General features: G+C 45.6%; 2 protein-coding genes across 2 annotated transcripts in view; both read left to right on the top strand.

The window, feature by feature from the left end:
* Ncapg2 (non-SMC condensin II complex subunit G2) overlaps positions 1-10,594 on the top strand; it is a 564,457-nt gene extending 553,863 nt beyond the window's left edge. The window contains exon 30 of the transcript XR_012907705.1: positions 10,578-10,594. The gene's annotated coding sequence lies outside the window, so the exon portion shown is untranslated. The remainder of the gene's footprint in view (positions 1-10,577) is intronic.
* The window catches only part of Ptprn2 (protein tyrosine phosphatase receptor type N2), a 707,251-nt gene that overhangs the window by 467,287 nt on the left and 225,172 nt on the right, over positions 1-14,792 (top strand). The gene's annotated exons all lie outside the window — the stretch shown is intronic.

Below are 14,792 nucleotides of genomic sequence, written 5' to 3'. Positions count from 1 at the left end.
GTCAATATGGCTCCTGGCTCCTGTGATTCCACGAAGGCTGTGAGCTTGGGAGCAGAAGTTAGTTTTCCTTTAAAAAACTGAGGCCTGGATGGATGGCAAGTACTCCATCCACAGTGTTCTAGAATTCTCCTGTGATGCTTCTGTCTGGGAAGCCTGCAACTGTGTACAGAGAAGAAAGGAAGTCACAGACCCTGACCCACATCACCCACTCACACTGCCTGCTCACTGCCCACTGCACACTGGTGAAGAGACCATCTTGCCCTACAAGATATGGGGGCATGCCGCTGCAAGGTCTTCCGCAAACTGGTGTGTGCTCTTCAATAAACAAGCTGTTGTGTGCTTACCTAAACAGTCAATAGCTATCACTGAGAAGGGCACCCCACACAGAAGTAATGTAGGACCTGGCTCTAGCATATCATTGCTTCACCTGCCCCTAGCAAAGCTGCACACCCTTCACTGCACATGGGCACACATCAGTTCTTATCTAGATGGTGTGGCCTGCCAATAGGAACATAGTCTAGATGGCAAAACCCCAGACTTGCCTCTCTGTGTTTAGAAAATAGAGACAAGAAAACACCACAATATGGCAGGGCCTGTTTCTCCACACCTGCTTGTACTAGGACCTTCTGGGACCCAGTATGGCCTCACATGTTGACCTCCTGGACTCTAATTCCAACAGACTCTACCCTCATACAGGTAGCTACAGAAGATAGGAACTTACTTATTAATAAACCTTGATATTCTATCTGCTCCATAAATTACTCTCCTACCCCATTCTGCTCATTCATGGCTGTGCTTGCCTGTCTCCAGGGTCTCCTACAACTGGAAGATCACTTTGACCCAAGAGCTGCTTTGTGACTTCTGTTTCCCAACAGCACAGCATTGATGTCTGGGTGTCAGGGCCCCAGGAATGCTAAGCAAAGCACCACAACCTAGATGGAGTCTCCCAGCAGAAAGCTACTCTCACAGTCTTGGAAATTAGAAGTCCAGTGTGGAGGGGCCCCACTTCCGCTGAAGTCTCCAGGGAGAACCCAACTTCTGAGATTTGCAATCCTCTTGATGTCAAAATTGACGAGCTCAAGGGGTTCCTAGGAGATCTGTGGTGCATCTCTCATTGTGTTCATGAGCTTAGATCATGAGGGTTGTGATCTAATCAATGGACGATGAGTCGATCTGCTCATAAAGTCCAAACTTGAATGGAGTATTGAGATGAGCTGGAGCTGTGGATTGTGGGGCCAGGTAAGGGGAAATGGGAAGAACCTGGCCCTTTCCTGGGCATCACTAAGTGAAGAGCTGGCTTGGCTGTATGCACCTGTTACTTTGATGTTCATTTCTACTTCAGGCCCATATCCAGTGACCAGGACCTGGATGTCTAGAAACCATGAGCTGAAAGAAACTCCCGCCTCTCTTTATGTTGTCTCCAACAAGTGTTTTGTTACAGCTATGAGAAAAGTAATTTATACATCACTCATTGGCTTGTGGCAAAACATTCCCAAGCTCTGCCTTTTTTGCTACATGGTCATCTGTGTATTTATGTCCCTACTTGTTAAAAAAAAAAATCTATGTTTTGGATTTAGGATCTAGTCTACCTCATATGACTTCATTGTAATGTGATTACATATGCCAAGGACTTACTTCCACACAAATTTAGGTACAGAAAGATAGGGTTGAAGCATTTTTTTGAATGATATGAATCAACCCATAGTATGCAGAAGTCAGAGATGCCCCTGTTCTGTCTAGAAATGGCAGTATCAGCGGCTGGTTGGCCTACAGCTGAACCTTTCTCTCTTGGGAATAAAGTGTGCCTACATTTCTTAAGTAGCTCTAAGTTCAATTTGGATCTTGTTTCTCCAACTTGTCATTCTCTAACAAACATACCTGCTACAGACCTAAGCATGTGTCCTATTGAACCTAAAAATCATCAGTGCACACAAGATAAAATACAAAAAAAAAAGCTCTAACAGTAGGATGTCACAAGGGAGGGGAGGAAAAGCAGGAGGTGGGGAAGAAACAACAAAAGCAATTTCTGTTTTAAGATACTATCATAAAGCCCAATTCTTTGTAAACTGATAAAAATTGAAACAATTAATTGAAATCATATGCTTCTCAATTTTACTTGAAACTATCAAAGTCTATGGGTGAAGTGTCTTGCTCCCTTTCTCACCCATCTTACCGAGGACAGGTACAAATGGTGACAGCTCAGCCCTGTTCACAGATGGGGGCCTAAGAAGACTCACTCTTGCCCAACCCTGGGGGCTGAAATCTAAGAATGAGGTAGAGAGGTTCCCACAGGTCCTGTGAGGCTTCTCTCCTTGCTCAAAGAGGACTTCTCCCTCACATCCTCAAATCGTCATTCCTTTGTATATAACAGAATCCTAACCCCTTCTTATAGGGTAAAAGTTCCATTAATAAGAGCCCATCACATTTTACCCTGATGCCATCTATAAGACATTCTCTCGAAATACAGCCACATTCTGAGAGACCTTCAGATCAGAGGTTCACATATGGATTTTGGAGGAACATAATTTAGTCACCATATTGACCATGAACACATCTAACCTAAAAATGTCTAGTATTTCCAAAAGGAAGTGCTTGAGGAAGTTAGCTTCTGAGAAATATGTCTATGATATTTTCCTTTACCATACTAAAGAATAAATTAAAACACATGAAATATTACCAAGGAAATCAGGGAAGATAGGTAAGTGGATGGATGGATGAATAGATGGGTAGGTAGGTGGTCAGATGGATTAGTAAATCAATAGATAAATGGGTATATTGATGGATTAATTAATGACTTGGGTGTGAGTGGATGAACGGATAGTTGGATGGGGTGGGTAAATGCATAGATGGATGAGTAGGTACATGGATGTTTCAGAGGGTAGATTGGTAGACAAGGGGATGATGGATAGTTGGGTGAGTGGGTGGATGGACTGATGGTGAATGAGTAGACAGACAGGTGAATGGGTGACCGGCTGGTGGGTGAGTAGATGAATAGATGAGTGAGTAGGTAGATAGACGGGTTGATGGGTCAGTGGGTGGATGAATGAGCAGGTAAAGGATGAGTGGTTGGGAGGGTAGGTAGGTGAATGAAAGGTGGGTAGATAGGTGTAGGTAGGTGAACAGACGGATGGATGGGTGGATGAATGGATGGATTGAGGGATGAGTAGATGCATGGATAGGCAGAAGGATGAACAGGAAGATGCTATTTTAACCAAGTGGCCGGTACAGCGGGGCGAGGAGAAGAGGGTGGTGCCATCCTACAGGATGAGGGGGGCAAGAGGGAGTTAAGAAGGGGAGGACGGGGAGGGAAGGCAAGGCAAGGAAAGGCTGGGGAAGGAGCACCAAGCACAGGGACCAGGCAAAGAAAGAACATGGCAATATGTAGATGGATCAATGGAATTTAGAATATATTTTAAAACCACAGTGAGATTTTTAAAATCCCAGATGCTATCAAATCCACATTTCCATCATGGCCATCCAGCCATAACAATAAGAGAAAAGTCTCATTACAATGCCACCAGCTGAGGTGTGGCTGCTGGTGACATTGCACTGGTGGAAAGAGCACCTTTCAGGAGCAGGCCCCCTCCTTGGGCAACTTCTAGTGGAGATAGGTGACAATATTTACTGCTTCCCACAGATAGGATGACCATGATGTGGACCAGGACACCCCGGGGGCAGCCAGTTTGTCCTGGCAGACAAGGGGGTGGGAATAGTCTTGACATAAAGGCAGTAAAAATTATGTTGTGGTTTTACTTTTTTGAGCAAGGGTTGTCTTGTTCCTGGTGGTTTATTGGCTGGTGGAAGTCTTTTCATTTGGCTGCTGTAGGTAGAGGAATGAATTCTTTGAGAAATGTCAGCGATGCTTTATGAAGCCGCCTTCAGCAGCAGCATAAGAGGAATTGATTGTTAAGCTGTTAATTTCCAGATCTTCCCTAAGTGAATGCAAACAAATTCTGGTTCTCAAAGCCCTGCTAATATACAATGTTCAATTTTTAATTTCCAGTCCATCCTAGATTATGGGAATGAAAAACAATATTTAATCCCTCGTTAACACATGAATGAGCGGAAGCTGTCACTTTCAACCAGACAATAACAGGGTTATCTCAAGAACTGTCAGTTTATGTGAAAACATTATGTTGCCCAAATTTTCATAAAAATTAGTAATGGATAACATTCAAGATCAGAGAAATAAAAAGAGAAAAATCTGCATTCATGGTAATAAATATTCATATTTGTCTGCTCGAGAGATGAAAATCTAATCAAGGGCTATTGATGCACTGTTTTTTTTTTAAACCAAGACGTTTCATCTAAATTGGGTTTGATATGGAAATGAGTCATAGTCAAAGTCCTCCAGGCTTTAGCTCATGGGCTGCCCGGGCGATATTCTGTATGGATCCGCCACACACTGCACCACAATTAGGGTGACAATATCCTCTCTGCATGGGAGCCCCCAGAGGTTGGTATGATGGAGTGTTTCTAAGCTTCCTCCCCTCTGTAAAGGAAAAGAAAAGAGCATAATTCCATGCCCGTTAACTCCTCGCTATTGCAGAGTTAAAACTGTCTGTGTTTTTGCTTTTGTTGACAATTACCATAAATCAGAAGACATTCTGCATGAAACTTAATGAAATATGTATGATTTTTGAAAAGGAAAGATGGTGGCTGCTGGATATAACCCTGTGTGCATGTGCACACATGTGCACGAGGGAGTGCTTGTGCATAGGAACATGTGTGTGAGCTGATGATATTTGCTTGAGACTGTGCTTTTCCCTAACTGTCAACAGGCTTTTGAAAAGAAGTGTGTAAACAACTCCCCAGTTAGAGAACACGGGTGCACAGGAGCCGTACTGACCCCTGTAGCCCCACCAGGAGTTCTAGCCCCTCTCCTTTGAGGAGACGCATCACTACAAAATCCCCCAGGGGTCAGGTCTCCTTGCACCACAGTGCTCCCCCCATCCCCAGAACAACCTTTGGGGCCAGGATCTGAGCTTTCTTGGTTTCCCTGACAAATTCATAGAAGGATTGGCTTATATTAGCCCTAACCAAGAACCCAGTGCAGGATGCCAGGGTATCAATCACAGAGGCTAAGGAGGTAGCCTCATCTATCATGTTTGTCCTCTGCCAAGATTGACCAGATTCCTACAGGTCACTGTAATCTTGTTAGAGGGCAGGATGTGGGTATACGCACACGTGTGCAATTCCATTCCTAATCTGCTACCCATCCACTGGTCTCCCACCCCTGGGCCTGGCAGAGCTAATCAGAGGACATCTGGGCTGTTTTGGAGATGTGTTCGAAGGTGTGGTTTCTAGAGGCAGGTGGAGGTTTTATACTGAAATCTCTCACTGTTCTTTGGAGCTGAGGAGAGGCCGGAAGTGGCAGAAAAGGCTTCTCATCAGCCTTGTAACGTGTGCTATGAGATCTGAGGAAAAGGCCCAGCTCTTTTCCTGCAGCACACCCTCCACTGAGCTGCTGGTTCTGATGTTAGGTCCAGAGGCATTTGGCCCTCTGTGGATACAGGGTGGCCACACTGAGAGGAGACCCGAGGAGTCATTAGAAAGGCTGAACTCACTACATGCAGATAGGAGATTGTTAACCACCACAGCAACATGTCCTGTACCATGTCCAGTGTAGGGTGAGAGCTACCGAGGTCCACCAAGGCTAAGGGCATTCTCCTCAAAGCCCACCTTCCTGGACATCTTTGGCACCTTCAGGCCAGCCTCTACTCTCCTTTGTCTTCTGTGGCTCCCAGAGCATATCCAGGACACCATCTCTCTGATGGCACATTGTCACCAGCCCAGACAACTGTCCTTTGTCTTTCCACTTATAAAACTCCCCTGCTTTGAAAAGTGGGAGGAAGTCCATGCCACCCCAGAGCATCCTTCCTCCACCCCAGCCTTGGTCCTCCCACACTGTTTGTCGTCCAGAGGGGACTGTGACTGACACTGATTCCCACACATCTGGGCACATCTTCCAGGCACTGCATATTCCTTCTGGATAATGTCTGTTTGTGTCCTTTGCCTATAAGGGGAGATTTTTAGCAACTGGGGGCAAATATGCATTTGCCCAGGAGAGAGATGGCTGGTTTGCAACAGTCCTAAACAGTCCATAGTTAAACCACAGCCATAGCCACACCCATCTCTAGGAGCTCTGTTGGGGCTCTCTAATGTGCCTTTGTTCTCCGGACACTAAGAACTGAGCCCCAACCAAAGGATACATTTGTCTTCTGCCACTGACTCCATTCAGGTTTACATAGACGTTGCCTCTTGAGTAACAGGCATTTTCTCCTGGTAGTAGGGACTAAAAAGGACTTCCTGAAACTCCCCAATGGTCTACTTGTACAGGGAGGAAGGAAGGACCAGAATGAATGAAAATCGGCTACAGGATTTTTCAGGGAGATTGCCTGTGCTGAGCCTGGTCCATAAGAATGTTAGCAGGGGATTTTGCGGATAGCAGAGTGTCCAGAATAACTTGAAGCTCACTGAAGTCCTGGTCCTGGCTGTGAGAGGAGGGTGCAGTGGATCACCCCAGCAGGATCTCAGTCTCTGGGTGGTACTTACATTGCTGCCTCCTCTGCAGCCACTAGGGGTCACACTTACACATCTCTTCTGAACTTGATAGGCTCCTGAAATTAGGGTGACTTAATCCTCTGTGAGTTGCCAGGAATTTACCAGGACTTAAAGGATCAGGTAGGGGAAGAGATGTGAAGAGGAGATGGAAAAGCAGACAAATTGGAAGGTTCTGCCAATATCTGTGTCCGGAGTCGCCTGTTTTCCAGAATTAAGACCCTGGGTGGAAAGGAGTTAGCATTGACTTGTTTTCTAATATTGGAGGCTGAATGGGAATTTTCCATAGATGTCGCATCAGAGTGAGGATGTGGGACCTTAAGTAAGGTCATCAAAGTGTTCTCTGTGCATTTTCCGTTTCCTGATGTAAGCATAGAAGCCTGTGGGAAGAAACCCTCAATGGTGCCCTTAGTCCCCACTTGAGACCTCTAAACTTACAGGCTTTATCTTGTTTTGCCTCAATGTGCCCACAAGACCCCCTGAGAGCTCCGCTCAGGCCATACCGGCCCTTTTGTAGACACTTATTGCTCAGTGTTTCCAACAGGGGGTGTCAAGGTGGTGGTCAAGCTGCTGCCTTGAAAAGGGAGCACACTGTCCACAGTAACTCATTGTATGCTAGCAGCTTCCCCCAAGGGGACCCAGTGATGCACCCTTGAAGCCTCTTTACTCAGGATGGCACTTAATTTGGGCCCCTACGCATAATCACTGGAAACCACTGGGGCACTGTAATGCCTCAGAGCCCTGTCCGCGACCCCATGAGGACCTTAGACATAGCATCTTCTGCAACACAAATGAACATAGTATAGGGTTGATGCCCCTACAAAAAAAGCCCTCCATAGGTCTCTTAGAACACGGTGCAGGTACAAGATGGTTAGCACGTCCTGGAAGGAAATCTGAGTAGCTTTGTCTCCTGTCTTCAGGTCCCTTCTGAGAACAGCCACTCCCACATAGGTCATGCTTCTCTTCTGGGCGTCTCTCATCGAGACAGCAGCACTCTCATTGGGGTCAAGGGCACAGTTTCAGTCTGCAAGCCCAGAGACTCTGTCCTCTCAGTTGGATTTCCAAGCTCTTCAAACACACCCTGGGTATCATGAGCCATGTTGGGGGGGCCTAGCCAGCACTGAATCACATACTTAGAGCCCCACCAGGCACAGGCACTGGCACCAAGAAACATGTGTAGAGAAAGCTTGGTATCTCAAATAAAAACTGTCTTTAGGTGGGGGAAGTAGCTCAGTCGACAGAGTGCTTGCCTATCAAGAACAAAGCCTGGGGTTTGAAATTCATCAGGATATAAACTGGTATGCTGTCTCATGCTTCTAATCCCAGCACTGTGGAGGTAAAGGCATAAAGACAGCATAACACTCTGTCCCAGAAATAAAAAAAAAGTTAAGAACACATTGACATCAAGGGGCAAGTTTTAGTTCCCTAAACTTGTTTCAAAATCAAGCAAATGGTAGTGACACCCGCATATCCCCATGGGAGTGTGTGTTCCAGGACTAAGGTTTGCAAGACTGTCCACCAGCACACACTGTAGCTAGTCGGAAGTATGTCAGCACAATGAACTTGATTTTCTTTATGTTTCTTCCTAATTCCATGCACAGAAGATCTGTCCTACTATAGATCGTACCAACCCAATATATAATTTTTTATCTTAAATTGAAAACGTTCTCCATTTTGTCTAAAAGAAGCATTTGGCTTCTCTTTGGCCTATCCTGGGCACTAGCATTGTGACCTTCTGCTTTGTGATCACAGTTAAGAGTGATGGGGGGGGTGACTTCAATACAAGCCCTGGGTACATAAGAGGTTGCTCAGATAACTGAAACAGTTGCAGGTAGCATATCCAGCCTGAGTATGCTGGACAGGAGGCTCAGCCACATCTCAGAGGGGGACAGTGCTGCGCAGTGCAGGATTCACTCACACTTTCCAGAACACTGCACAATTTAAGACTAATAAATTAATATTTATAAATGTATTTAATATTTTTGGACTATGGTTGGTTGTAGGAAGTTTAAACTGTGGTGAACTGGAATTTCAGAGTACAGGGCCATGAAGCCAATGTTTGGGAAGTGCTGGGAAGTCCATTAGTCTTCACAGACATTTATAAATCTGTCTGACCCTACATGGATCACAGAGTATGATGTGCCGAGGAAAGAGTCATGGAGGATGTTTTGGAACACTTAGCTTTGCCACCAATACATGGTAACACTAAACTAGTCATGTGACTCCTGACCTCTGCTTTTTATAACTGGGACATGAAAAAATAGGTTGTGATCTTGTAAGTCTCTCAGGTTGAACAGTCATAAATATAGGATCCATGTCTGTCTGGGGTAACCAGCCTAGTGTGCACTCCTAACCATTCTCAGTAGATCTTTGTTGGATAGGTGGTAATCAGATGGATGGATCCACACATGCTTATGTGGATATGTAGACTGACATGCTTTATGAATGGGTGGATGAAGAGAGGGAGGAGAGGAGGATAGATGGACTGGCAAGTCAATGATTGAGTGGGTGGAAGCATGAGTGGGTATATGGATGAGTAGCTAGACATGTTAATGAATGGATAGATGGGTAGGTATGTGTGTTTCCTCTTCATTCCTTTGATCTTTAGGGCTGGGAAGTATTCTACCAGGCATCTAGAAATGGAACCTTTCTTGGAGTTCCCTATTTCTTTTCTCTTTAAAAGTTAAGACACTTTCTAAGTTGTTTACTTTCGTAAGTTAAACGATGGAGGCTACAGCACATGAGAACAGCATCTCAGAAACTATAGTTTTATGCAGACTTAATTCAAGGGACACTTGCTGATTCATAGTCCAGAGCCTCCCAAATACATAGCTTTATACGTGATGTCACAAGTTGTCATGCAGAGGACCAAGCTCTAAGAAAACCTACATGGCCCGTGACTGCAATGACTGGTCCCTGACATGCCACTCACCTTAGGTCAGTGGTTCTCAACCTATATATCATGGCTCCTTTGGGGGCTGAATCACCCTTTCGCAGGGGTCATCTAAGACCATTAGAAAACACGGACTTTCACATTACAATTCATAACAGTAGTACAATTGCAGTTATGAAGTAAAAATGAAAATAATTTTATGGTTAGGGGGGTCACCATAACATGAGGAACCTTATTAAAAGGTCACAGCATGAGGAAGGTTGAGAAGTACTACACAAGACATAAATGAGCCTCAGATGCAGTTATCAGACTACGCTCTGAGCTACCTTGCTGCATGGAAACACTCAGGCAGCCATACCTGAATCAAGAAAGTAAACCCGCCAGTTTTGACCATTTGGATGGTGTTTCCAAGGGTTCTACATGGGCCTCTAACCTTTATAAGCATAGGATTTCCGGCTCTCATCTGACCTGTCTTGAATAACACACAGTCATTGTACCCATGTCCATATATTTCTGATGGGCTTATGGCTACATGCTGTTTAATAAACAACTTGAGAGGCATTAGTATCGTATTCTTTCTGATTTTGTAGACTTTGTATTCTCAGGGTCTCTACACAATTCAACACACTTCCAGACTCTTGATTCAGGCCCAGAATGACGATGACTCAAAGTCCTCCTCAGCCCAAGTGTGGAAGTTGGACTTATGCAGAAGCAACAGTCTGTTCTCATGTTAGCACATCTTCCTGTCTGATGTATGCTGCTGAAATTTATTCATGTTGATTTATGTTCTTTATACCCCTGGCATCATGTTTCCATTTGAATCCAAGTCACGGCTTATTTATCTATCCCCAGAAAGGACACACAGGTATTTCCATGCAGCACAGATAATGGAAAATACCTGTCTCTAGGCACAGCTCTCCTAAAGAAAGTCCAGAGGGTACGAAGCAAATAGAATGCAGATCCAAACCTTAACACTTCCCCGGATGGGCCCCTGGGAAGGCCTGAGCTTGTGTCTCAGTGTCCATGTCTGTCAAATGCATATCCTCAAAGACCTTGCCACTATCTATTGTGAGAAATCCATGGATACTTGGGAAGAAAACTTATTTATGAAGGGGTGAAATAGGGAAAAAATACACAAATACAGTGGGAATTGACGCCGTTGCCTCTTCGTCCACCATGGAAGGATGGAGAAAGCTCTGGACCAGGTCACCAAACAGTGCATCAGGAAGCTTTCCAGGTCCAAGCGAGAGTGGGCATGATCCCCCTCTTCCCCTAACTCCCACTGACCTCAGTTCTTATCTGTTTAGAGAAAACCACACCCATGGCAAATCACCTCCCAATGCCATTGGCTAAATGAATCGCCCACAACAATTGTCTTTGTGAAGACTGCTGTATGTGGTGTGGACTCATGTCATAAGCACTGTATCTGCGCATGTACGTGTGTGTGTGTGTGTGTGTGTGTGTGTAAATGTGTGTGCACATGTGGATATGCTGATGAGTGTTTGTGAAGAGAACTTGTGCACTGTATATGTTACACATGTATTTGCATTTCTCTTTATATAAGTGTGTTCTTTATGTGCACACACATGGACACTATGTCATTTTCTGCTCCCTAATTCTTAATTTTCTGAAACAAAGGAGCAGCAGACTCTGGGTGGGATTTGAACTTCAACTTATCATCAGACTTCAACACTTTCCCTGCAGTTATACCCCTTACATCACACATGGTACTCACATAAAGGGAAAAGCAGTAATAAAAAGGTGCATTTGACTCCCATTTTCTAGCATCTGTTCCAAGTGCATTCATGCAGACAGAGAAGGACCTTGCTCTAAGTCTGAGAATACTGTCAAGGGCTGTCAGAGGCTGGTGTGTTGGAGAGAGCCAGGGCTAAGAGCATCTGTCATTCCCAAACTCACGGGGTGGGGGAATCTGTACTGGGGGCCTTTGTTATGTTAAGTGCCTTCCTCACCACACCCCATTGTCTGCGCCTCACCAAAGGTTCCTGAGGCTTATGGAGGACACAGTGATGATAGCCAGACTTGTCCTGATGACAGCAGGACCAGGGTTGCAGCCCCAGCTGTCCAGTTCAATGGTTCTGACTTACAGACAATAGAACCCAGAGCCCATAGCCAAACTTGCACACAGAGACCATTGGCAGATGTGAGTGAAGCTGCATGAATGGTTCTCATCTGCCAGGAGGAGCATGAAGACTAGAAAGATGAGAGACCCTCCCCAGTGCCTGCTTAGTATCTTCCACAGGAGTCCAGGTTTCGTCCTGCTGGTCAGTCTCATCTGGTGACTGAGAACACTTATACCAACTTCCCTGAGATTGCTGGATCCTAAGTAATTCTCTCCTTACAAGATGCAGCCTTCATCAGCCTCTGACCTTCTGGAAGACAAATGTTCCTGTGGTCTAAGGGAAGAGTCCCCAGATCCCTAATGTCGCTGTGGTGTGAACTCAAATAATGGGAGAGTTAAGACCAACTATACATATGGATCCAAACTCAGATGACAGCTCAGAGGCCAGGCCCTGCTCACTCACAGTGCAAACAGTGCCCAAACAGGCAGCATCTTAACCTGGGCGTTTTAGGGCTGATCAAAGATGCCAGCCCCTGTCTTGCTGGAACAAGGCCTGCAGCCAATGCCAGGAGGGATGAGTGAGAAAGACTCTTGTAGGCTAGACTCAGAGAGGAACATGGGTCCTCTCCACCTCTCTGGTTTCCATGTTCTGTATGCACACAGGTGCCTGGGATCACCTACCAGTCCTGGGTCATGGCTGAAACATCTGGATTCGGTCATATCCTATGCTGCCACAGATTGAACTTCAGAGATAGGATCCAGACATTAATGTGGGATTCCCCTCTGTGTGATGTGAATACCATTGGTGAATAAAGAAACTGCCTTGGCATGTTGATAGGGCAGAACTTAGGTAGGCAGGGGAAACCAAAATGAATGCTGGGAGAAAGAAGGCAGAGTCAGTGAGAAGCCATGTAGTCCCACCAGGAGACAGATACCAGAACTGTACCTGGTAAGCCACTGCCACGTGGCAATACACAGATTAATGGAGATGGGTTAATTAAAATGTAAGAGTTAGCCAATAAGAAGCTAGAGCTAATGGGCCAAGCAGTGATTTAAATAATATAGTTTCTGTGTGATTGTTTCGGGCTAAGTAGCCGGGAACCAACAAGTGGCTTCCCTCCAACAAGACATGCTACAGTTTGGATCTGAAATGTCTCCTAAGGGCCATTGCTAAAGTCTTTGTCCCTGATTAACAACTCTGTGGAAGGTAGCATTGTCTGTAGGAAATAGGATCTACCTGGTGAAAATGGATCTCTAGGGGACTATCTTAGTGGGTATTTTTTTTTCTTGGCACTTTTCTCGCATTCTCCTTTTTCTGGGTGTCATGATGTGAGCAGCTCTTTCTACCATGAGTGCCACTCACCCTCATCACAGCCCAGGAACAATGGAATCACCTGGCCATGGCTCGAAACCTTTGAAACTGTGAACCAAAACAACCCTTTCTTCTTTTGAGTTGGTTTTTCTTGGGTGTTTGTCATAAAAACAGAACACTTACGTTGGAGACACATGACCCAGCATGGGTACCCATCAGTCTAGAGCTCAGCACAGACTAGAAAACATCACAGGAGATGAGAGAATGACTAGAGAGCATGCACTGTGGCTGTATCCCTTACTCCTGGGAAGCCACATGGCTCATCTTTCTGTGAATCTCATGGCCAAATCACACACTGAGTCCTACTGGGACCAGTTTCTGGGGACCAAGACACCATGAATGTCACCTAGAATCCCAAGAGAAAGATGAAGAAGAAACTACCAGGAGACACTCGCGTTCTTTAGCCTCTCCCACGCCCATCAGAACTGCCTGTCTCATGAGTCACCAGTGTTAAAGTTCATGAAGACTTCCGTCTCATGAGGCCTTTCAGGATCCTTTCAGGAGGCAATTTGTAACCTTGGGCCTTGGCTAGACAAGAGGAGTCCAATAATCCCTACTGGAAAGAGCTTTCTGAAGACCTGTGGACTTTTGGAATACACAGTGGAAGTCGTTCTCAACCTGTGGGTTCGTGACCCCTTTGGGGGTCAAACTACCCTTTCATAGAGGTTGCTTAAAATGATCGGAAAACACAAATGTTTACGTTATTATTCATAACAGTAGCAAAATTACAGTTCTGAAGCAGCAATGAAAATAAGTTTTTGGTTGGGGATGACCACAACACGAGGAACTGCGTTAAAGGGTCATACCAGTTGACACCATGTGAGCTATAGAGACTGTGAAATCACTGTGGCCGCTGTAACAGATGGGACAATCCTTGTGGGTTCACAGGGTAGACATGGCTGGCTCACGGCTCTGGAGAACCTGATGGGGTATACATACCGCTTGTTTCCTTCTGATGCTAGTCTGTCCTGGGCCACTCTCTGGCTGCTGGGAGACTTTTACTGTCACACTGCCCTCACCCTGTGTCCTATGTATCTGTCTTCTTCTATGTCTGGACTTCCTGCTCTTAGATAAATACTGTTCAGACCAACTTAGGGCCTCCCCACGTGTCCTTACTTTACCTTCACCACCTTATAGACAGTTTCCAAAGAGAGTCCCATTCTGAGGTGCTTCAGGTCAAGGGCATCAAGATGAACTTGAAGGATAAATGTTTATAGCAGAACCTTGAGTGTCTTATTTCCCCAGAATTCTAAATTATTTTTTGTTTTGACAACTGCCTCTTACGGCACAATGCCTGTGACCAGCATGAATCTTGCCTGTCAGGTGTTTGATATCAGCCATCACTTCAGCCCCTGAAGCTGGTCAGAGATGACCGGAAGTTTGACAACAGATGGAAGTCACTGTCCAGAGTAGGAGAAAAAGATGCTCATTCAGGGTCATCCCAACATTTCTCATCTACAGCCCTCAGAGCACCAGTCCAACAGGTGACTCTGAGAAAGGATTGGAGAGGTGGCACATCAGGACCCCCAGGAAACAGCACAGCCTCCCCAGCCTTGAGACCTTCGGAACCACACCTTTCCTATATTCGTCGAATTACATCTGGAGACTTCTGGCCACAGAAAGTCAGATTCCTGTGGCTCTGGTGTAGGTTTGGCACATGAAGCCTGGCCAACCCTTGCTGGGTAGCAGAAGGAGCTGCTTCAGTTCCTGCTTTCAGATGGGACCATAGCCACGCTGCCCTGCTGTGGATTGTACACCCCTGTAATGCACAAGGATGAGAAGATATGAGTGGTAACTTGAACCTTGTGGACCTTTTGCACCTGACAAAGCTTGTTCTTTGAGAGATGCATCCATAAAGAAGCACAGCATGAGCAAACCTTTGCATC

The sequence above is a fragment of the Microtus pennsylvanicus genome, chromosome 14 (genome assembly GCF_037038515.1).
Source record: "Microtus pennsylvanicus isolate mMicPen1 chromosome 14, mMicPen1.hap1, whole genome shotgun sequence".
NCBI lineage: Eukaryota > Metazoa > Chordata > Mammalia > Rodentia > Cricetidae > Microtus > Microtus pennsylvanicus.
Note: the sequence above shows the minus strand (reverse complement) of the source record. Positions and strands in the feature narration are given on the sequence as shown.